Source organism: Triticum aestivum, chromosome 3A, assembly GCF_018294505.1.
Source record: "Triticum aestivum cultivar Chinese Spring chromosome 3A, IWGSC CS RefSeq v2.1, whole genome shotgun sequence".
Lineage (NCBI taxonomy): Eukaryota > Viridiplantae > Streptophyta > Magnoliopsida > Poales > Poaceae > Triticum > Triticum aestivum.
In genome coordinates, this window is record NC_057800.1 from 635568641 (window position 1) to 635593644 (window position 25004).

The following is a 25004-nucleotide window of genomic DNA, read 5'->3' on the forward strand; positions in this document are numbered from 1 at the left end:
CACAAAGTGTTCCTCCGGCAAACGGGAGTTGCATAATCTCATAGTCATAGGAACATGTATAAGTCATGAAGAAAGCAATAGCAACATACTAAACGATCGGGTGCTAAGCTAATGGAATGGGTCATGTCAATCAGATCATTCACTTAATGATGTGATCCCGTTAATCAAATAACAACTCATTGTTCATGGTTAGGAAACATAACCATCTTTGATTAACGAGCTAGTCAAGTAGAGGCATACTAGTGACACTTTGTTTGTCTATGTATTCACACATGTATTATGTTTCCGGTTAATACAATTCTAGCATGAATAATAAACATTTATCATGATATAAGGAAATAGATAATAACTTTATTATTGCCTCTAGGGCATATTTCCTTCACCATCTTCAAGATGGCTTGATAGCTGTTGTTATAAGAGAATTCCGCATAAGGGAGAGATTCTTCCCACTTTTTGCCGAAAGAAATAACACAAGCCTGAAGCATGTCTTCAAGAATTTGATTGACTCGCTCGACTTGGCCTTGGGATTGGGGATGATAAGCAGTGCTCCAGGTAATATGAGTTCCCATTGCCTCTTGGAAACTATACCAGAACTTTGAAGTGAATATACTTCCACGGTCTGAACTGATCTCCTTCAGAATGTTGTGGAGTGACACAATTCGGGAGATATACAAGTTTGCTAATTGACTAGCAGTGATAGTCTCCTTGACTAGCAGAAAGTGGTCAACCTTCGAGAATTGGTCGATGACGACAAAGATAGCATCGTTACCTTTCTGAGACTTGGGAAGGCCAGTGACGAAGTCCATCTAAATCTTATCCCACTTCTATTCAGGAGTCAGAAGCGGTTATAGAAGTCCAGCCAGTTTCTGATGTTCTGCTTTGACGCGACGACAAACGTCACATTCTTCAATATATCGAGCAATGTCTTGCTTCATCTTAGCCCACCAATACTTCTGACGAATGTCTAAGTACATCTTGGTACTTCCCGGATGAATAGAGAGAGGGGTGTCATGCGCTTCTTTCATCACCTTCTCTGTCATAAGCTCAAATCAGGGTACCACAATGCGATCTCTGAAGTATAAAGTTCCATCTTCACCAAGTGAGAAATCTCTGGATTTCTCTAAGTCAAGATCCTTTTTCATCAGATCAACATGAGCATCTTTGGCTTGAGCAGACTTAATTGCTTTGAGAAGAGTTGGTTCCAGGACAAGGTTATTCAGAGAACCCTGTGGAACTAGTTGAAGGTTCAGCTTGCAAAGTTCTTCATAAAGGCGGGGTTGAGCTTTCAAGACCATGTGATTGTTGCAATAAGACTTGCGGCTCAGGGCATCAGCCATTACATTAGCCTTACCAGGGGTATAGGATATACCACAGTTGTAGTCAGCAATAGCTTCCATCCATCGCTGCTGACGGAGGTTCAGATCTGGCTGAGTAAACAGGTACTTCAGACTCTGATGATCGGTGAAGATCTCACAACGATTATCGAGAAGGTACTGTCGCCATAGCTTCAGTGCATAGATAACCGCAGCAAGCTCGAGGTCATGAATTGGGTAGTTCTCTTCATGAGGACACACTTGACGAGAGGCATAAGCAATCACTCTGCGCTCTTGCGTTAGTACACAACCTAATCCTTGACGTGAAGCGTCACAATAGAAGATGAAGTCCTTGCGAGAATTAGGGGGAGCAAGCACTGGGCAGATGTCAACTTGTCTTTGAGTGCCTGGAAAGTTTCCTGACATTTGTCTGTCCAATCGAACGTAACGCATTTGTGAAGCAGATTGGTTAGTGGCTTGGTGATCTTGGAGAAGTTCTCAACAAAGCAGCGACAATAGCTGGCTAGTCCGAGAAAGCTTCTGACTTGCTTGATAGTCTTTGGAGGGGTCCATTCAAGAATAGCCTGAACGCGCTCTGGGTTGACGGCAATACCATCCTTGGAGATGACATGCCCAAGGTAGGTTACTTCGGGAAGCCAGAATTCGCACTTGGAATACTTGGCATAAAGTTGATGCTCTCGAAGCTTTTCCAGAACAAGACGAAGATGTTCAGCGTGTTCTTCTTTATTCTTCAAATATACCAGGATATCATCCAGATAGACTATGACGAACTTGTCGAGGTAATCCATGAATATGTAGTTCATCAGGCGAGAGAATGTGGCCGGAGCATTGGTCAAGCCAAAAGACATGACAATGTACTCGTAAGAACCATAACGAGTGACAAAAGCGGTCTTTGGAATATCCTCTTCACGAACACGGATCTGGTGGTAACCCAACCTCAAGTCGAGTTTAGAGAATATTGATGAACCAGCCAGTTGATCATACAGATCATTGATCTGAGGAAGGGGATATTTGTTCTGAATTGTAGCTTGGTTGATAGGACGATAGTCTTGGACCAAACGGTTCGTTCCATCCTTCTTCTTCACAAAGAGAGAAGGTGCTCCCCATGCAGAGGAACTTTGATGAATGAAACCACTGCGAAGAGATTTGTCGATTTCCTCCTTAAGTTCAAGGAGTTCATGAGGCAGCATCTTGTAGGGTCATTTGGCGATAGGAACAGTGTCTGGTTTCAAGTCGATGATGAACTCGACTGCCCGGGCAGGAGGTATTCCTGGAAGTTCTTCTGGAAAGACATCTAGGAAGTCACGACCAACTAGAATCTTTTCGATTCCCTCAAGAGGTGTTGCGTTCAACGCATTCAAGACATAAAGTCATGCTTCAGCGTTTTGAACCAGACGAGCATTGTAGCTTACTACCTCATCTGAAGGGTGTAGAAGGTGGACGGTTTTAGTGGCGCAAACGATAGAAGCTGTATGTGCTTTCAACCAATCCATTCCCAGAATGAGGTCAATATTGAAAGACTTCAGAATAATGGGAGAGGCATGGAACTCTAAACCTTCAATCTCAATGATGACGTTGTGGCTAACCATGGTGGTTCGACATTGGCCCGCGGGGGTGTTTACCACTAATGGAATGTGCATCTCTTCGTATTTAATGCCATGCTTGAATGCAAATCTTCTGATATGAAAGAATGAGATGCTCCTGAGTCAAACAAAACAGATGCTGGTACAGAATTAACTAGAAGAGTACCCATCACGGTAGCAGGCTGGTCTTGAGCTTCATTCAGATCAATGTTGTTAGCCTGCCCACAACCATAAGGTCGGGCATTGTTGTTACGGGGTTGATTATTACCACGAGCATTAGAAGGCAGAGCCAGCTGATTCTGATTCTGAGGGCAGTTCCTGGAACGGTGACCTGGAAGGCCACACTTGAAGCACAGACCATCATTGGGATTGGGAGCAGAAGCTTGGGGTGGTACCTCCCAAAGAGGCTGCCTCTGCGGTGGAGGGGGAAGACGAAGTGCAGCATAGGACTATCTTGGTACAGGTGCAGTTGGATGATACATGTTGTGGGGTATCCATATCCAACGCTTCTGCGCTGACGGGCCCGAAGATGAGCCAGCATCACGGCTGCGCCTGAGGGATCCGTGGTGTTCCTGAAGACCTGTCTCAACCTGAATAGCCTTGTTCACAAAGTGGCGAAATCGGCAAAGTCATGAACGAGCAGTGCTAGCTTTGATATCCGGGTGAAGTCCGTCACGGAACTTCTCTTGCTTACGAGCATCAGTAGCAATGTCTTCTTCAGCGTAACGGGACAAGTCCAATTTTTTTTGACTATATACTGCAAGGCAACAGCCTCACAGTCCTTTATTGAACCACAGTACCAAAGTATTACAGGTTACAAAGGTAAGAGAAGGGAGGAGAAAATACTTACAAAAGAAGTGTTTAGTGTAAGGTAGCTATCCAAGAGATTAATCTATTCCTATATTTACATTTGATTCTATGAGCTAAAAGAGAGATGTCATGCAAAAAAATTCTCCTCCATGATCTGAATGAAGGTAATTCATTTCTGAAAATCTTCCCATTTCTTTGTGTCCAAATATTCCAGGTGGCAGTGAAGACTACTTCTGAGAAGAAAGGTTGGCCAAAATCCCTCCTAGCATCAGAAACCATGTCATAAGTGGTCTGGTTAGGTTGAGGATTCCATGAAATACCCAGATAGTTCCAGACACGCTGGCTAAAATTACAAGCAAAGAAGAGATGTGCTCTGTCTCATGAGAGGCCAAATGACATAGAACACAAGTGTCATCCTGGATAATCCAATGCCGCTGCTGGATCATGTCCCTAGTGTTTAGGCGATCCATTAAAAGCAGCCAACCAAAAACCTTAAACTTCAGAGTACAAGAACATTTCCAGATCCACCGGAATATGAGATCAACCACTGTGTGCGAAAAGCATGACAAGTAATAAATCCTGGACTGATAGTCACCAGACTTGGAAGGCCATTTCCAGACATCCTTTTCCCCATCGTGAAGGTTGACCGAGGGAAGTAACGCCTGAAGTTGATTAAATTCTTCAAAGGCCTCAGCAGACAGTGGCAGATGGAGATTGTCCGTTAGGTCCGAGAGCTCCATCGTATCCTTGACTGTGAAAGAGTCATCAATCACAAAAGAGTGAAGCCTCGGAAACTGATGTTGCATGATAACCGTATTGTTGCCAAGTTGCCAACGGTCTAGCCAGAAGATCACCGTATCTCCCGTTCGAACGTGTGGAACTGCCAACTTGCAAAACTTCTCATATAACTTGAATACGTCCCTCCACCAGAAAGAACCGCAGCTTTGAGTGACTTGGGGAGGCACGGCAGCATAATAAGTGTCCCAAATAAGAGATACCCATGGCACGTCCCTCTTATTAAAGAACTTGAAAAGATGCTTGATCATCAAGGCATCATTATGAATGCGCAAGTCCAGAACGCCCAGACCTCCAAGTGATTTAGGACGACATACCAAGTCCCAAGCCGCCAATGATTGTCGGGGTGTATCCGAGTTCCCTCTCCACAAGCATTGCCGCATGATGCGCTCAATCTGCTTTAATATGCCCTGCGGTAGTGAAAGAGTGCACAAGAAATATATTGGCATAGAACTAAGAACAGATTGCAAGAGCTGAAGCCGGCCTCCTTGGTTCAACAGGCAAGAAGATGCAGATAATTGTCGCTCGATACGATCCACCAAAGGCAACAGATCATAAATTGTTGGCCGGGTGGTACCCATTGGTAGTCCCAGGTAAGTGAATGGCATGGAACCAATATCACACCCAAGCATGCAAGCAACACTTTGCCCTCGTCATCACTCATATTGATGGGTATCAAAGAGGACTTACTAAAATTTACCCTCAGACCGGTTGATTTAGCAAAGACTTCAAGCATGTCTTTAAAAGCAATAAGTTGATTGTCAATAGATGGAAGAACGATGAGGGTATCGTCCGCATACTGAACGATCGAATAGTCTCTTGAGGCAGTTGGGATTGGCAAGGTGAGAATATTCCTTGAGCACATTTCATTTACGACTGACTAAAGTAAGTCCACCGCAATCACAAAGAGCAAAGGAGATAGTGGATCTCCTTGACGAACACCCGAACGACAGACAAAATGATTACTAGGCACTCCATTCAAAAGAACCGAAGAAGAGCCCGTGGACAAAATGCTCTGAACCCAACTTGTCCAACGATCATCAAATCCCTTACATTTCAGAATTCTAAGAATAAGTTCATGCTCAATGGTGTCGAAAGCCTTGGTGAAGTCAAGCTTAAGAAGAATGATAGGCCTCTTGGAAGCTTTGCATTGGTGGATGTACTCAAAACACCAGGCTAGACAGTCCTGAATGGATCTACACCGAAGAAAACCATATTGGTTGCGGTGGATACATTTCAAGATCACACCCTGAAGACGATTTGCCAAAAGCTTGGTTAAAAACTTCAAACATGTATTAGTCAATGATATGGGTCAGAAATCACCAACATATTCAGGGCTCAGCTTCTTCGGAATGAGGGTGATAAGAGATGTGTTAAGACACTCCAAATTGCACTTCCCTTCATAGAATTCTTGCACAAGCTTCATAAAGTCCTCCTTTAAAATAGACCAACATTTCTTTAAGAAAAGGCCAGTGAACCCGTCTGGTCCCGGAGCACGATCAGCAGGCATATTCTTAATGACCGCATCCACCTCAGAGTCCGTGAACGGTAAAGACAACTCCTCTAGACCATCGATCCGGGGAATTAATGTGTCTAGGTCAAATCCCATTTGAATCCCTTTTGATTGGCCCATTCGTTGGTTGAAATCAGCCCAGAACATCCCTGCCAGCTGTTGGTGATCCGTGACCACATCACCCTGCACAGACTTAATCGAGGAGATAGTGTTCCTGCGATATCTTTCCGTAGCCATGGCATGAAAAAAATTTCGAATTCTCCTCACCAACTTTGATGTTTCTGATCGTGCAACGCTGCTTCCAGTAGATAAATTGCCAATGTAATATATCCTCAAGGTGCAATTTAACAATTCTACGAAAATTGAACTCTGGATAACTCAAAGCCCTAATTTCCTCAAGATTATCAAGAAAAATAATCACTTTATTACAATCAGCAATTAGAGCTTTGACTGTGGACAGGTTTAAATGGCATTTCTTGAGAGCATAACGGAGAGACTTAAACTTGGCCGAAATTGTTAAGGCAATTGACGATTTTGCCACTGGCCTATTCCAAACCTTAGAAACACAATCTGCAAAACCAGGCAAATCAACCCAATAATTCTCAAAGCGAAAAACCTTTGCCTTGGGGATACATGTGGCAATCGAGACCACACATGGAACATGGTCAGAGGCAGTGCGTGCAAGAGGAAATACCATCGTGTTGGGTTGGTCTGATGTCCAAGCAACCGACGTGAAGAACCAATCAATCTGTTCGAGAAGCGGCAAAGTTTGCATGTTCGACCAAGTATATTGACGACCCTTTATTGGCAGCTCAACAAGACCCAAATGACCAATTATTTCATTAAACAAGAAGATATCATTAACATCACCACGCGGAAGATTGCGGTTCTCAAGCGATCGCATGAAGTTGAAGTCACCCAAAAGAAACCAATTGACACCAAACTGAATATCAAGGTTATATAACCAATGAACAAATTCGTCACGGGCAGGGCCTTGACACGGGCCATAAACGGAAACTAAATACCATGTTTCAGAAGTATGCTTGGATTTGAACTCCACAATTATCCCATAGGATTTTGCCTCAATTAAAGAACCTATGAAAAAGGATGAATTCCAAATAACCACCATCCCAGCAGATGCACCAGTCGAGGGAACATAAACAAAATTATCAAAACGCCTCGTGCCGAACTTCCTAATGAAATGTTGATCCATATGCATGCATTTAGTTTCCTGAAGACAAATAACAGAGCAACCACTTTCATCGATCTTTTGTCTAACCGCAAGCTGACGCGCTTCAGAATTGAGGCCCCGAACATTCCAACAAAGAACTTTCCACTCCTTAAACCTTGTCTGATTCATTACAAACCAAAAGTAAAAGCATAAAAAGTAGACCACGCAGTGACCTACACTGACCCACAGAGCAAACAAGCATCGCATAGTTCCAAACATAGATAGAAAGATAAATGGCGATTATGGTACGCCATAGACCAGAACCCTGTATGAAGTAACTAATCATCAGAACCCACACTGTTGTTGGACTTGGCAAGAATAGCAACAAGCTTATCCATAGATATCTTCTCGGGTGCAATGCAAAGACGAGCGCCAATCCATTGAAGGTCTGTAATAGCAGTTGGTGGGGGCACAGAAGGACTATCTTCAGACTGGAAACTGCTAGTGTTGCGCTTCTTCGAAGTGTGAGGCTTCTTGGATGAAGTGCCACCTGTTACTTTGCGGTAGCCATCACAGAGAGCGCTGGACGTGCACTGCGCCGAACATCAGTGTCAACAACAACTCTTGAGGCTTTAGGTTTTCTTGCTCTCTTCAAAGGTACTTCAGGCACAACTGAGAATTCAAAGACTTCAGAAACTGGCTCATCAAGGTCCTCGAAGCAGAGAGCCCGAGCAACTGGCCTTTTAACAGGAGCAGTTGGCATATCCAGAGCAGAGGTGATCGAGGAGGCAGGTGCAGGCAGGAGCTTAAGATTGGATGCTGGGGCATAGCAGAAAACCTCCAAGGACTGCTTGTTGAGCATGGCACCAATGTCAGACTTGAAAACAAACTGGGGACTGTCCGAAGACCACATAAGCGGCAACATCTTCTCAAAAGTACGCTGCCACTTCATCATAGGTGGCAAAACCGGTCCATAGATAGTGAGAACTTGCCCAATCAGAAGAGGAGGTTGCTGTGGTCCCATTGGGGGCTGGAAGACAGCTACCTCTGCAGCATTGTCAGCATTGTTAACTGAATCATCAGAAAGTTGCAGAACTATAGACTCCTGAGACTGAATCTCCTGAAGTTCCTCTTGCTGAACAGCTTCCTGGACCGGATGTACATCATTGTGTTGTTGCTCATTGACAGGATGTGGCACATCATTCCAACCCAGCTCTAGAAATTCTGGCATAACCCAATTGTGATTATCAAACTGCAAATTGCCAGGGAGGGGTGCGGATTGCCATTGAAGGGCATGGGGTCTTCATCTGCTGGCAATATGTCTGCAAAATCTGCTGAGAGAATGTAGACAGGCGCAGACCAAGAGATCCTAGCACCTCCAAAGTCTGCATATTCTTTGTAAGTCACAGAGCATGGAACCAAAGTCGGTGCAGGGAAAGACACATAAACCAAGGAGCGAACAAGCATTGGATCATCTTGGTGCCAATGGTGAAATCTTCCAAACATGCTAATCACATCCCCGAGGTACTGTGTGCGCCTATAATCCAAAGGAACACCAAGCAACATAATCCATCCACAGTGAAAACCCTGTGTTGCTCTGTAATTTATGCCCTCATCATGCGGAATAAACCGAACAAATCTATCATTGCCTAGATTGAAGGGTGGATGATCAACTAAAGCTTGACGAGCCACAACACTTCTAAAATGAAACAACCCAACTCCTTGGATCCAAGGCTGGGCATCCAGAACAGCTCTACCCAGATCATTGACAACAAAGTTACTGACCATGTTCCGAAAGATTGCGACTTCTTCAGGCAGAGGGGCTGGCTCGATGATGGCGATAGCATAGGCCTCATGCTGCCGATCTGGAGCCACCGCCAGCGCAAAGAAGGTGCGGGGCAGGCATAGCTCCCCGTCGTCGATGATGTCGAAGCCTTGCGGGATAAACTCCATGGGGTCCAACGCAAAGGTCGCCATGGTCGGTGCCGAAGAAGGAGAGCAGCACCGATTAGCAGTGGCGCAGTAGGCAGGCGATGCAGACGGCGATGAGGGAGGCGGAGGAGGCGTTGTGGGCGGTGGCTCGGCGGGAAGAGGTGGAATAGATGGGGTGGCAGGCTCGACGGGACTGGATAACGATCCAGCGGGACTAGCTATGGAGGGAATCGAGGCGTCCAGCATAGAAAAACCTGCTGACCGGCTAGATTCACCCAATTTGGTCCGTGGGACCCACTTGTAAGTGGGAGAAGGGGTAGAATCTGAACAGCCCTTTGCTTGGTGCCCCAACCGAAAACATCTACGACACCTAGCCCTGCTGGTGCACGCTTTGGTTAGATGTACCATGGATAAACAATTCTGACATTTCCACACATTAGAAACCATGTCATCAATAAGTTCATTTCAATCAGCAGAATCTCCAGATAAGGCCGTTAGTTGCAAATCAATATTCTCCTCATTACCAAAATTAGATGGAGATATATCAGAGGAGTCCAGATTTGATAGGGCCAGGGAAGGTGGTGTGGAATCAACCTGGGCCATGGGAGAAATTGTTTGGGCCGAGGAAACAACCTGGGCCGGAAGCGGAGCTGGTCCAACCAGCTCATCGCCATGCACATGCAGATTGACGTCGAGAGTGGTTGGCACGGCCACTGAAAACCCGGCCGAAGAAATCTCGCGAACGTTAATTGTTCCGAAAGTGACAGGTGGCTCGGCCACCGTCCATCGGAGCTCAGTCGCCGGCGGCGGAGGCAAGATCACTCGTTCACGAGGAAGAACCGAATACCCAGCAGCAGCGATACCATCAACCATACCTGGCGAGGCAGGATAGCTATATCCCTTGCAAACATCATATTGCTGGAATGTAGCAAACGAAATTTTCTTTTTAGATCCAGTACCCGAACGCAAAGCAGACTTAGAAGGAGGTTTATGCATGGCAATCAAACCAAGAGAAGCACGCCTCTTAGAGGGACTGATTATTATCCATTCAGCGTCACATTCCTTCTTCCAGATAAGAAACTCACGTCTCCAATTAGGGCCACCATTACCCCAAAGATGGAAGTAACATTTGAATTGCGGACACGCAAAAGATCGTAATTGAAGAATAAGAAGGCCAACACATTTGCAAGAGACAATAAATGAGAATACCTTGTCTTTAATGAGCTGAACAGACAAATCAATTGCGGATCCTCCAATTGCAGATTCCAATGCCGCCGCCACCGAATCATCATCAAGACGAAAGATGTTCCTACTAAAAGACACGACCATAATGAAATGGCCCGTGTCATCCACGGGATGAATGCATTTACCACAAGATCTAAAAACTTCCTCCGCAAAAGCCATTCCTTTGGAAAAGTCCAGATCCAGAGTTGATCCCTCATGATGACCCATGTGAGATGGGTATAGGGAGAAGGATCAGATGATGCCGGAGATGATGCGTGGAGAAGGAACAAAATTTACTTGTTGGAGGGGGAGATCGCCGGAGAGCCTAGGTCGCCGGTGGGGGTGGGGGTGTGGGACTCTCATCTTTCACATCTTTTTTACCTCGTGGGGAACTTGTAGCATTGTTGTAGTTACAAGTCCAAGAATTCCCGCTGATAAGCATCTACAACCTTATTGCCTTGGTTGAGGTTGCGGAACTCGCGCTTCTTCTTGTCCATGATTCCCTGAGGGATAAAACGGGCACGGAAAGCGGCTTGGAAATCCGGCCAAGTGATGACTGTTCCAGCAGGTAGGGTACGCTTGTGGCTGTCCCACCATTGAGCAGCGGAACCCTTCAGAAAGAATGATGCAAAGGTGACATAGCTAGGAGCCACACTAGCAGACTCCATTTCATACGTGATGTTGCGGAGCCAGTCATCAGCATCAAGGGGCTGAGTTGAGCTGTGGTAAATAGTTGGGTTGAGACGCATGAAGTCCTGCAGAGTTACTAGGGTTGGCTGTTGATTCATGTTCGGATGAGGAAACTAAGCCATCATTCCTTCCATGAACTGGCGGTTCAGCTCAAATTGTTGCATCATTCCAGCAAAGAATTTGGGCGATGGTGGATCGTTGGCACCACGGCCACGACCAGCGAGTCTAACCATCCTGCTAACATGTAACACGGGGTAGTTCAGCATTGAGCATTTGCAAATATAAGGATCATTCATGATGAAACATGCATAATGAAAGAGGTATGTTGGATACCACATAGTAGTCAACACGACAGAGTGTGTACTATTCAGAATACTATTCTAAGGAATAACTATGGCTTATCCAACTTTGGGGTGAATGTGGTCATGGGATCCTACTGTTAGAGTTAGTAAATTCGTTTAACCCGGATGGAAGAGAGATCAGAGTCCCAGAGTATAGATGAGGAATAAAAGATCCTAATACCACCCAATGGCGACGTGGGCCCATAAGACACACAGCCAATGTTAGTAAAAGTTTTTCAGTGACTAGACTCAACTTCGGCCAAGGAGTTGGAAAGGGGGCTACCTACAGACAGTCGGCTCTGATACCAACTTGTGACGCCCCTGATTCAATCATACACTAATCATATATGCAAATGTGTACGATCAAGATCAGGGACTCAGGGGAAGATATCACAACACAACTCTACGCACAAATTAGAATAATACAAGCTTTATATTGCAAGCCAGGGGCCTCGAGGGCTCGAATACATAAGCTCGAAAACAAACGAGTCAGCGGAAGCAGCAATATCTGAGTACAGACATAAGTTAGACAAGACTGCCTTAAGAAGGCTAGTACAAAAGCAACAATGATCGAAAAGGCAAGGCCTCCTACCTGGGAGCCTCCTAACTACTCCAGGTCGTCAGCGGCTGTCTTGTAGTAGTAGGCACCCTCGGGGTAGTAGTAATCATCAGTGGTGTCGTCTGGCTCCTGGGATCCATCATCTGGTCGCAACAATCGGGTATGGGGGAAAAGAGGTAGCAAAGCAACCGTGAGTACTCATCCAAAGTACTCGCAAGACTTACATCAGATCTAAACTAAGTATGCATCTGTATCAAACGAATGGGTTGTATTTGTGGGCTAAACTGCAGAATGCCAGAAGAGAAGGGGGAAAGCCTAGCCTATCAAAGACTAGCATCTTCAAGAAGCTCCAAGCATCTTGCAGCATCAGAAGAGATAAGAGTAGCATAAAGTAAAGTAGTAGAGTTATCAACCTCGGCCAGAGATCCTTTCTCGACTCCCTGCGAGAAAGCAATCCCAGAGCCATACTATCCATTTCTCATCACAAGTATCCAGTTCTAGTTGTATCGATCGGGATACAACTCCAAGTGTCCGTTATCGTAGGACAGGCTATCGATAGATGTTTTCTTCCCTGCAGGGGTGCACCAACTTACCCACCACGCTCGATTAACTCCGGTCGGGCACCCTTTCCTGGGTCATGCCCGGCCTCGGCCAAACAATACGCCACAACCTGACCTAGGCTTAATAGAGAGGTCAGCACGCCGGACTAAGCCTATGCCCCCAGGGGTCATGGGCCATCTCCCCGGGAACTCCTGCATGTTGCGAGGGCAGCCGGTGAGCAGACCTAGCTACCTCCTTCAACTAGGCAGGTGCTTACGCAGTCCAACCCGGTGAGCGCCGCTCAGTCGCCGACGTCTATTAAGCTTCGGCTGATGCATACGATGCAGAATGCCCATACAATGCCCACGTGATGGTTAGTGCTATCAGGCCAGATGCCCCTCTGATCAAATATCCAAATCGTAGTGGATTGGGAACGTGCGGTAACAAGCAGAGACTCACGAAATATGTAACCCCGTCGCCCCGTCTCGAGGACTTGCGGCAAGGGCTAAGAATGCCCGGCCACGCCTCGTAAGAATCTCGCGGGCACCTTCCAGGTCAACCCGACTCCACATCACTCGCAAATAAGCTCGTGCGGGTACCTCTCAGGGTCGACCCATCTTTAGTAACATGGTTCAGTGTAAAGTCATAGTAACTATAGTAACCGTGTGTCTAACACCAAGGGGAAAACCCGAGGAATCACCCCCGGTGAATTCCACTCGATGTAATCATCAAGGTGAACGTAAGAGGATCCACCCTCGAGGTTCACACTTGAGGGGTTTGCACGACAAAGCCGTATCGGAAGTGGTTAAGGAGGAAATCACCCTCGATCACCACGACCGTATAGCTACACTACAAAGATCTCATCAGGAGTGATGTAAGAGGTTCCACCCTCGGCACTGGATGGTTACTCTGCAGAGTCGTACAACTAGGGGGTGATGTGCGGTGTCGGGGCCTGGACGTCGATCACGTTGATTGAGTCATCGAACATAAAGCAAGGCAAGTGGGACAAGGTGGGGGTCACCGATGGATCACTAACCAACCTATACTAAGCAGTTTAGGATAAGCAGGTAACAAAAACAGGCTATGCATCAGAGTAGGATCATACAGAAAGCAGTAGCAGTTCTAATGCAAGCATGAGAGGGAAAGAAATGGGTGATATCGGAATGCTCAAGGGGGTTTGTTTGCCTGGAAGCTCTACTAAAAAATAAGAAGTGTCGTCGACGTAGTCGATCACAAGGGCGACATCGGTCTCGAGGTCTACCAGAGAGAAGAGGGGGAATAAACAGTAAATACAGAGCAAACAGATGCATCACTAAGCATTACATGACGATAGGCAGAGCTAGGGTTGTCCTAATGTAGTACTACACATTGCAGACGGAGGGGATAAACATCCGAGGATGAATTCCCGGCGTTAGACGAATTCCGAACAGATGGAAGAGAGGGGGCGGTTCCATGTTCAGCATGCTAGGGGCATGTGACAGGTGAATGGACCGTGCATTCGGATTCGTTGGATTTTTCTGAGCAACTTTCATATAGAAAATATTTTCATCCAAGCTACGGTTTATTTTCTATGAATTTTCAAAGATTAAACCATTTTCTGGAATTAATTAAATTAACAGAAAAGAAAATATGATGTCAGCATGATGTGTTGTGTGACGTCAGCAGTCAACAGTCCGGTTGACTGGTCAAAACTGACATGGGGGACCCACCTCTCATAGAAAGTGGGTTAAACCAAGTTCAAACTAGTCTAAATTTAGTTAGTAAACTATTGCGCCCACATGTCAGTGTCTAATTAAGCTAATTAATTTATTTTAAAATCCTTTAGCTAATTAGTGGAGGTGGGGCCTATTTGTCAGCAGCTGGGCTGGTCCAGTCAACAGAGCTGACCGGTCAACAGGCCGGCCGGGCCCCTGGGGCCCATGGGTCAGTGACCTAGGTGGTGGCCCAGGAGGGACCCCACATGGTGCCAGCACAGCGGAGCCACCGGAGTGGCTTCGGCGGGCTCGTGCGTGGCGGCGGAACGCCGACGAGGTCGAAAATCGCCTACGGTTCACGTTTCACACGATTTTTCTTGCGTTCGAACGAGTGGAGCTGCGCGCATCGCGTGGTGCCATCGGTTGGACGTGGAGGTGGCCGGAGCGACTCCAGCGACGGGTGGCGACGGAGCTCTCGGGCTTGAGCGGGTTCGGCGTTAGAGAGCGCAAGTGGCCAAAGTAACCAACTAGGCGGGGTCTACGGTGCACGAGGAGCACGCCAGGGCGTCAGCCGAGCTCGTAACGGCTCGGGAGCATGACAACGGCAGCAATGGCGGCGGCCGGAGCACGGTTGCTGTGGCAGTCGCGCACGTGCCCAAAGGCGAGCAGGAAGAGGAGGGAGGAGAGGCGGAGCTCACCGTGCGGGCGCAAGGAGGCCCCGTGAGTGAAAGGGAGCGTAGAGGGAGGTCGCGGTCAACGGGAACGACCGGCAGCCGAGGCGGAACGAGACAAGGTGGATCCGACATTGTGGTGCCTTCCGGCTCCAACGGCTGGCGCCGGTCAACGTGGAGGAGGACGGCGGACGCCTACGGCATGTCAGCGATGCCGGGTGATGACAGTGGCCGCGAGGTCAACGCGGCGATGGCGGCGGGCACGCTCGGGCAGTGGGGAGAAAGAAGCGAGCGAGCGAGAGAGAGGGGAGAGGTGGAGAGGATGAGGGGGGAGTGGGAGAGACAGGAGAGGAGGGGAGCGAGGCGTCGGGGCCTTATCCCCTCACCGGCGTCGTGGAGTACGGGGCGGCGCGCCCGGTCCGGCGGGGATGAGCGGGACGTGCCCGGTCGGACGAACAGAGAGAGGAGGGGGTTGACCGGGGAGGACGAGTGGGTCGGCCTAGCTGAGCCAGCTAGCTCGGGTGGGCCGAAGCCCAAGTGGAGGCCAGGTGCTCTCCCACCCCTTCTTCTTTCCTTTTCTTTTTCTTCTTTTTGCAGTTTTTGCTCTTTTTCTTTTTAGCCAATAATGACTTGCAAAATTATGCCAATGGCCAAAACAATTCCAATGATTTAAAGTGCACTGCCACAAAATATTGTGAGCCCTTTTTGAAAAAGTTTGCCAATTTTATAAAATAAAAAGGCATTTAATATATTTCTTAGGTCAGTGTTTTAAGCAGCTTAGGCCACTTAAACCCTTTGCAAAAACGTTGGTTCACCACCAATATTAGTTGTGAATTATTTGGCACATGATGAACATTTTAGTTTTCATGTTTGAGAAATTTTGAATTTCACTCAGAATTTGAAATTGAATTCAACTGGAATTTGAAATGAAATATTGATCAAAATGACTAAGCACTGTTATAGTCAAATGATTAGCTTGATCTCATGGATTACTGTAGCATCATTACACAAGGGTGTTACAATGCGACCTATCAGAATCAATAGCATGCAGAGCTAGATGGCAGTTCCTTACCTCCCCTCGTAGTTGAGGGAAAAATCTTGGTTATTTGATCTTTCAAGTTCTTCATAGTGATAACCAGATATAAATCCCAAGTAACTCGAAGAATAGAGCTATGATCCCCGGCAATGGCGCCGGAAAATAGTCTTGATAACCCACAAGTATAGGGGATCACAACAGTTTTCGAGGGTAGAGTATTCAACCCAAATTTATTGATTCGACACAAGGGGAGCCAAATAATATTCTCAAGTATTAGCAGCTGAGTTGTCAATTCAACCGCAGCAAAGTGTTTAGTAGCAAAGTAATATGATAGTAGTGGTAACGGTAGCAAAAGTAATATTTTGGGTTTTATAGTGATTGTAACAGTAGCAACGGAAAAGTAAATAAGCGAAGAACAATATATGAAAAGCTTGTAGGCAATGGATCAATGATGGATAATTATGTCGGATGCGATCAATCATGCAACGGTTATAACATACGGTGACACAGAACTAGCTCCAGTTCATTAATGTAATATAGGCATGTATTCCGAATATAGTCATACGTGCTTATGAAAAAGAACTTGCATGACATCTTTTGTCCTACCCTCCCGTGGCGGCGGGTCCTATTGGAAACTAAGGGATATTAAGGCCTCCTTTTAATAGAGTACCGGACCAAAGCATTAACACATAGTGAATACATGAACTCCTCAAACTGCGGTCATCACCGATAAGTATCCCGATTATTGTCACTTCGGGGTTAACGGATCATAACACATAATAGGTGGCTATAGACTTGCAAGATAGGATCAATAACTCACATATATTCATGAAAATATAATAGGTTCAGATCTGAAATCGTGGCACTCGGGCCCTAGTGACAAGCATTAAACATAGCAAAGTCATAGCAACATCAATCTCAGAACATAGTGGATACTAGGGATAAAACCCTAACAAAACTAACTCGATTACATGATAAATCTCATCCAACCCATCACCGTCCAGCAAGCCTACGATGGAATTACTCACGCACGGCGGTGAGGATCATGAAATTGGTGATGGAGGAAGGTTGATGATGACGATGGCGATGGATTCCCCTCTCCGGAGCCCCGAACGGACTCTAGATGAGCCCTCCCGGGAGAGTTTAGGGCTTGGCGGCGGCTCCGTATCGTAAAACGCAATGAATCCTTCTCTCTTATTCTTTTCTCCCCGAAAGTGAATATATGGAGTCAAGATGGACGTCGGTGGAGCATTAGGGGGCCCACGAGGCACAGAGGCGTGCCCTGGGGGTAGGCGCGCCCTCCACCCTCGTGGACAGGGTGTGGGCCCCCTGACGTGGATTCTTCCGCTAGTATTTTTTATATATTCCAAAAATAATCTCCGTTGATTTTCAGGTCATTCCGAGAACTTTTATTTCTGCACAAAAATAACAACATAGCAATTCTGCTGAAAACAACATCAGTCCGGGTTAGTTCCATTTAAATCATGCAAGTTAGAGTCCAAAACAAGGGCAAAAGTGTTTGGAAAAGTAGATACGACGTAGACGTATCAAGTGCCCAGTGATCTCATTGATGAGTACATCCATATGAGTGTGTCTACATGCCTAGACTCCATGTACAAGTTCTGCAAGGTTGTGTTGTTGTGTTTGGCCCTGAGTCTTTGAGAGAGCCGATCCCTCAAGATACAGCCCGCTTGTTGGCGATGAATGCCGATAGGGGCTTCCCAGGGATGCTTGGCAGCATAGACTGCATGCACTAGGAGTGGATGAACTGCTCTTGTACTTGGCAAGGGCAGTATAAGGGCCATGTCAGGACTTGCATTGTCATACTTGAGGCCGTGGCCTCACAAGATCTGTGGATCTGACACACTTTCTTCGGCATGGTCGGATCACACAATGATATCAACATGCTTCAACGCTCGTTGGTATTTGCAAGGCTTGCCGAAGGCAACAACCCGCCGGTGAATATTACCATCAACGACCACAACTACAACAAAGGATACTACCTAGGTGACAGTATCTATCCTTAGTGGACCACTATTGTGAAGACAATCTCCAACCCTGTCGGGAAGAAGAGAAAAAGATTTGTCCAAGAGCAAGAGAGTGCTAGGAAGGACGTCGAGCGTGCCTTTGGTGTTTTGCAATCTCGATGTTGTATCGTTGGGTATCCTGCTAGGACTTGAAGCATCAAGAAGCTGTGGGAGGTGATGACTGCTTGTGTGATCATGCACAATATGATTCTAGAAGATGAGCGCCCGGAACGTATCTACGATCAAGGGTTCCAGTTTCAGTGTGAGAATGTTGTGTATGAGCATGAAGGAGTGGCAACATTTGAACAATTTCATCATAAAATGCGTGATTGGAAACTCACATGCAGCTGCAAAATGATTTGGTTGAGCATATGTGGGCTCATGTTGACAACCAATAGATGTATCTTTTTTCACATGTATTTGAGATAATTTAATTTTTATTTGGCTTGTAAAACTATGCTTAATTTATTTGGTTGTGAAACTATGCTATTTTTTATATGTTTGCTTGTGAAATAATGCAAAATATGTGCATATTTGTTGAAAAAGGTGGCCAGCCGGTCACGCCGGCAAATATGGGTCGGTGCTATGGGCGCACTGCCGACTCAAATGATAAATAGGGCGGATGCCGAGCGGGTGACCAACCCAAACGGACAAAATCGCCGTCTATTTGGGTCACCCAGTTGGAGTTGCTCTGTAGTCAGATTGACTTAATAAGAATTCAGGTTCAAAACAAATGTTGATGAGAGTTTGCGGACAAAAATTAAACCCAGACACCTAAACAAGAAAAGAAATAAAAATTAAACCCAGCTGCAAAGATAAGGGCACGTACAATGATGGTATATTAGAAGTGCCACGTAGGATAAATAATGAGGTGGAGGGGAAAAACTCATAAGAGAAAAGGCTTGTCTTTTTTTATTTAAGAGAAGACAAAAGATGATCTCTGAGCATAATATGTCTTACCACGTTTTTCGGAATGGCTAATTATTGAAGATAAGGCTAAAAGATGATCCATTGTAGACATTTTTTTTTGTTATCTCTAAATTAAATGCAAGACTTAAGATAAAACTAGGAAAAAGCCCAAAACAAACCTTAAATTTGTAGGTGAAAGCTAAATCAAACCCTCAACTATCAATCCCTGAAATCAGCACACCAAACTCTCTAACCCCAATCTACTTTAAACCTTGAGAGGACTTATCTGGTATTTGCTGAATTAGGCCGGCCCATTAGCGCGGTCGCTCGCGCGTGTGCACTGCTCTGGTTTTTCTTTGTTTCGCATTTCTTTTTTCCTTTTTGTTTTCTTTTTCTTTTTTACACATGTCTAATTTTTCTTCATACCCAACGTACATTTTTAATGCACACATACAATATTTTTCATAAACTTTTGATATTTTCAAATATATTATGTACAATTTTAAAGTATATGCTTTCAAAACTTTTTTGAATACATGGTAATATTTTCCAAATACATGTTTTACATTTTCTTAATGACAATAAAGAATTTATAAAACTACACGGACAATCTTTTGCATGGTTCAACATTTTAAAATTTGTATACACTTTTTTCAAACATATGCCACATATATTTTGTTAAGGGTATAACACATTTTTTTACAACATACCAACATTTTTTTACATTGTACACACATTTTTTTAAATGTCACAAACAAATTTTTTGAAACTCGTGAACATTCTTGAAATGTTACATTTTTTAATGTAGGAAACATTTTTTTTGAATCACACAAATATTAATATACATTGTATAAACATTTCCTTGTTTGAATTGGTCCATGCCTTTTTAAAAAAGTTGTGATATTTTTAAGATGTCACAAAATATTTTCTTACACATTTGTTCAGATTTCAAAATTTGTTCCTATTTTTAAAATTTTCAAAAAGTATTCACACTTTAAAATTATGTTCAGGTTTCTGAAAATGTTTACTCCCTCCGTCCGGAATTACTTGTCACATAAATGAATAGAAATTGATGTATATAGAACTAAAATACGTCTAGATACATTCATTTTTTGAACAAGCATTTTCGAACGGAGGGAGTATGTTTCAAAAGTGTTCGCACTTCCAAATTTTGTTCATGTTTCAGGAAAAAAAATCACCTCATGTCTGGTGGGCCGGCTCAGTTGAGTCCTTAGCCAAGTTCAGGGTTTGATTTAGCTTTTGTCTACAACTTCAAGATTTGTTTTAGACTTTTTTTATAAAACTATTTTATCAACCAGTTGTACATGCGCTAAAGAAGCAGACATGGCCGCCGTCGGCGGGGCCGTCGATGGTACGTACGCAGACGAAGGGCCACACATCGCAGGGCACAAAGCCTCGGGGATCGGCACTGGTCACTGGAGTAGTCAGGAAGCGAAATACCCGGGCAGCATTTAACTCCGCTGTTCAGGTTGCCCCTCTGCATCCGCAGCGGCCACGGATCCTGTGGCCTCCTCCTCCAACGCTCGTGTCGGGTGGGGTGAGACGCACAGAGCCGGTCGTACATGCAATGCAACAAGGGCCCGGCCGGCTGGGGCGATGGTCCCTGCCGCCGTGGTGCCGTGTGGCAAGAGCCTCGCATCGGGACGGACGGACGCGCCGCGCGGTGCAAGGGCTCGGTTGGCATGGTACGCCACGCGCGGACAAAATTACTGTTCTGACCTAAAAGACTAACAAAATCCATATTTGACCTTGTTTAAAAAAAATCAATTTTGACCTCTTTGGGTGACGCCAACATCCCTGGCGTCTGGGTTGCGAACAGGAACCCTGGCGTCTAGCCCCTGGCCCGCACTGCCCGCCTGCCCGTTGACCTGCTGACGTGGCAAAGGGGCCAGACGCCAAGGACCCTGGCGTCTGGCCCTGGTAAGTGGATAACCCACGGGAGAGTGTGTGGGACCCATCCCACACACTTTCCCCAATCCACAACCCGAGCTTGAAGAACACTTGGAGCTCTCACACTCTCTCCCACCCCTCAAGCTCCCCCTCAAATCCTCTCCAAAAGGTGCATCCCTTAGGTGGATCTTTCCATCACTTTGTTGCTCTTGGTAATCTCCCCCAAATCATCCAATTATTTTTTTGTTAAATCTTGTTATTTTGGTTGCATTTTATACATGTTGGTGGAACCCTAGTTCTTGTTTTCTCCCTTATGTTAGTGTGAATGGCTTGGTTAACTTTGATAATATAGTGATATGCATGGTGTGTAGTAGGAATATATGCTTGTTGAGTAGAAAGATTGGGGGTTAGGGTTAGTTAGTGATTAGGGTTAACTTTGCTTAGTGTGTGTTAATTAGTGATACTTTTGTGGACATCACCAATAATTTAGTGTTGATATGATTTGGATATAATGAGATGTATTTGGATAAACACCAATTCTCATTGAAGTCTTAAATGCATTCATGTTATTTTTAGATGGAGAGACTTGTTAATGTTCATTACATGGACAAGGAGGCATTCTTGAGTAACAATGCCGACACGGGTGAGGAACCATTGGTTTTTGATACAAGCCCTAGCTATGAGGATGTTGTTGCAAAAGTGAGACAAGTCTTAAAGTGGATGGACACCAATGTTGATGTTAAGTTAATAGGAAGGTATGATGTTGGAGTTGGAGCCAAATCTCGCTTGAAAAGTATGCCTATCACCTCGGATTTGCATTGGGATGTATACAAGGAAAAAGTTTCCCAATCGGAAGACAAGTCACTTGAATTGTTTGCCACCAAGGTTGAATCTCCTCGGTTTACCTTTGATTTGAACCGGCATGTCTCTTCCCCAATGGATGACATGAGCGAGAGGACAATGGTGCCACTTGTTGAGCATAGGGTTGTGGTTGATGCCCCCAATGCTTATCGCCAACCACGTCCCCGTGTACCATCTATTAAAGCAAATGAGGTTGAGTTGTATGCCCCCAATGCTTCTAGCCAACCACCAACTAGCCAAGCAAATGAAGTTGAGGTGATTGCTAGTGACGAAGTAATTCAAGAGGATGAAGATGCTTATGATGACGACGAAGAGCAAGAGGAAGGGTTTCATGGTAATGATGTTGGTGACTTGGATGCGTACATAGCGCAAAAGGACATGGATCATGACTTGCCTTTTAGGCGTCAATATGCGTATGACTCGGATGACGAGGGTCCAGTTGAACAGTTGGACGAGGATGGATTCACAAAGGAGGAAAACCAAATCCACTTTGAGCTGACGGGCTTAGAAAAAAGAACTCACTTGTTTAAAGATCTCAGCCTTGCCCATAAAGCTGTTGTTGACGGTGGAATGAGAATGACGGCGATTGAGCCAACACCATGCCCGGATCCAGGAGAACCAAGGGTGGAGAATGAGGACGAGAATGCTTATTTGGAGAAAGGAGTGAAGTTTCCGAGCTTGCCTATGCTGAAGTTTTGGTTGGCTGACTATGCCATTCGGAACCATAGGCCAATTTATGTTGAGCACTCCTACATGAAGTTGCGTTACACCGTGAAGTGTGAGCATGAAGGATGCCCATGGAAGGTTCGTGCAAGAAAGCTTAAAGAAACCGAAGAATGGGTGTTAACAAGTTGTGTTGCCACTCATAGGTGCAAACCGCCATCTAAACGACTTCGAACGACACACCGTCAACTCACATCTGAGTATCTCGGATACAAATGGATGAAAGACATAGGCTTTGATCCCACTGTGAAAGTGAGGTTTCTAACGCGGACGGTGAAAAAACAATTTGGTTATGAAGTCAAGTATGGGAAGGCATGGAAGGCAAAGGCAAATGCTATTAGGATGTTGTATGGTGGTTATGAAGAAGCATACAACCAGCTCCCAAGGTTGTTGGCCGCGATTGCACATAAGAACCCGGGCATGTTTCATGTGGTCGAGGATCACGAGGGAGTGTTCCACCGTGCCTTCTGGAGTTATGGACAATGTGTGGAGGCGTTTCAGCATTGTCGTCCGGTCTTGTCTATAGATGGCACGTTCTTGACCGGTAGATACAAGGGCACACTAATGGTAGCAATGGCGCACTCATCAAACGACAACGTGTTGCCATGTGCATTTGCTTTGGTGCCTTCCGAGCACCAAGACAACTGGGAGTGGTTCATGGGTCATGTTAGGCACAACGTGATTGGGGCTAGGGAGGTATGCATCATATCGGACCGGCACCATGGCATACTCAAGGCAATGGACATTGTTATTCCAGGATTTCCAAAGCTTCACCACATATGGTGCATGAGGCATTTCGTGGCCAACTTTTACCGGGCATGTAAGAGCAAGGAGCTCAGCAAAGACCTTACCCATGTATGTGTGGCCTTCACCACCCAAGGTTTCGATGCTCGATACAACAAACTCTTTGCAGCGGTGAACGAAGGGGGAAAAGATTTCTTAACTAGGAATTTAAGCGAGAAGCACAAGTGGGCACGCGCTCATGACGATGGTGGTAGGCGATATGGCGACATGACGAGCAATCTGGTAGAATGTTTCAACAATGTGCTGAAGGGTGCTCGTGCATTGCCGGTGACTGCAATAGTGGAGTACACATTCTTCAAGCTTAATGAGTACTTTTAGAGGCATTCTGAAGAGACTGCAAAATGGATAGGTGAAAAAAGGATTATCCGGAAAAGGTTGATGAATGGTTGCAGTTACAAGCAAGCAAGTCTTCACGGCAACAAGTTATCATATTCGACAGAACTGAAATGATCTATCAAATTGATGAGCCAGGTGGCACAACACGAGACGGTAGACAATATGATGGTGCTGCATTTGAGGTGCGTCTGAAGACTCGGTGGCGCCAGTGCGAGAGGCCTAGTAAGTATCATTGGCCATGCTCGCATTTGATAACGGCGGCGAAGGCGAGAAACATACATGTTTGTGATGGAAAAACCGTGCGGATGCAAGAGTTCCATGTGGAAGCTACTAGGTTGACATGGGCGCCAAGATTTCACCCTTTCTTGGACCAATCACAGTGGCCTGAGTACCATGGCCCTCATATTAGGCCAGACCCTCTTCTGAAGGTGGAGACCAAGGGTAGAAGGAGAACTAAGAGGTTCAGGGGTGATATGGATGACCTGGCTGGATACACTGGCATGAAACAATTTGGTAGCGGTCATTTCATGGAGGCTCCTGACACTATCAACTATGGGGTGTGCGGTGAAGGGGGACACAATGAGCGGACATGCAAGAATAGGAAAACTAAAAAAAGAAAAACAAGTCGTGGAGGTGGCACCGATGGTGAACGAGGTGGAAGAGGTGACGGTGGTGGTGGTCGAGGAAGCACAAGTGCTAGAGGTGGTGGTCGAGCAGGCACAAGTGCTAGAGGTGGTGGTCGAGAAAGCACAAGTGCTAGAGGTGTTGGTCGAGCAAGCACAAGTGCTAGAGGTGGTGGTGGTCGAAGAGGAAGCACAAGTGCTAGAGGTGGTGGTGGTCGGAGAGGAAGCACAAGTGCTAGAGGTGGTGGTGGTCGGAGAGGAATGGTTGATAATGGAACGGCCTTCGGTTATTTGCTTAATCCAGATGGTTGATCTAATAATAATGGTATATTATTTGTTCATAAAATTCCTAGCATTTATTGATTTACTGTATTTACACATGTATCTCTTTGTGTCTTGTGCTAACAATTGTTCTTTTTGTAGGCATGGCTTCATCCAGTTTCAGGACGAGGCCGGCGAGCGCGGACCAAGAGGACATGCCGAAGACGTGGATGGAGGCCACGTTGGACAAGGAGAAGGAGAAGGATGTGCCCACACCACCATGTTGGTGTGGTGATGTTTGCAAGTTGAAGGTGTCCACGGACCGCAAGAAGTCATGGACAGAAGGTAGAAGGTTTTTCGTGTGTCCCAACTATGCACATGATCGTCGAAGGCCAACTAACGCATATGACATACCATCGGTATGTTGGGTGTACATACAAAAAACCTCATCAAGTTTGAACTCATATTACTAACAAAAACATGACTTTTATGTAGTCGCCTCCTCAACTTTGCAAGTACTTCACTTGGATAGATCACGAGGTACCAAAAGATGTTCAAGAGGACCAACATCGAGATTACTTACGGAGGCAACGCCTGTTCGAGGAGTCCTTTGCATGGGGATTGGAGCATGAGCGTCGTGAGAAGGAGAAGAACAA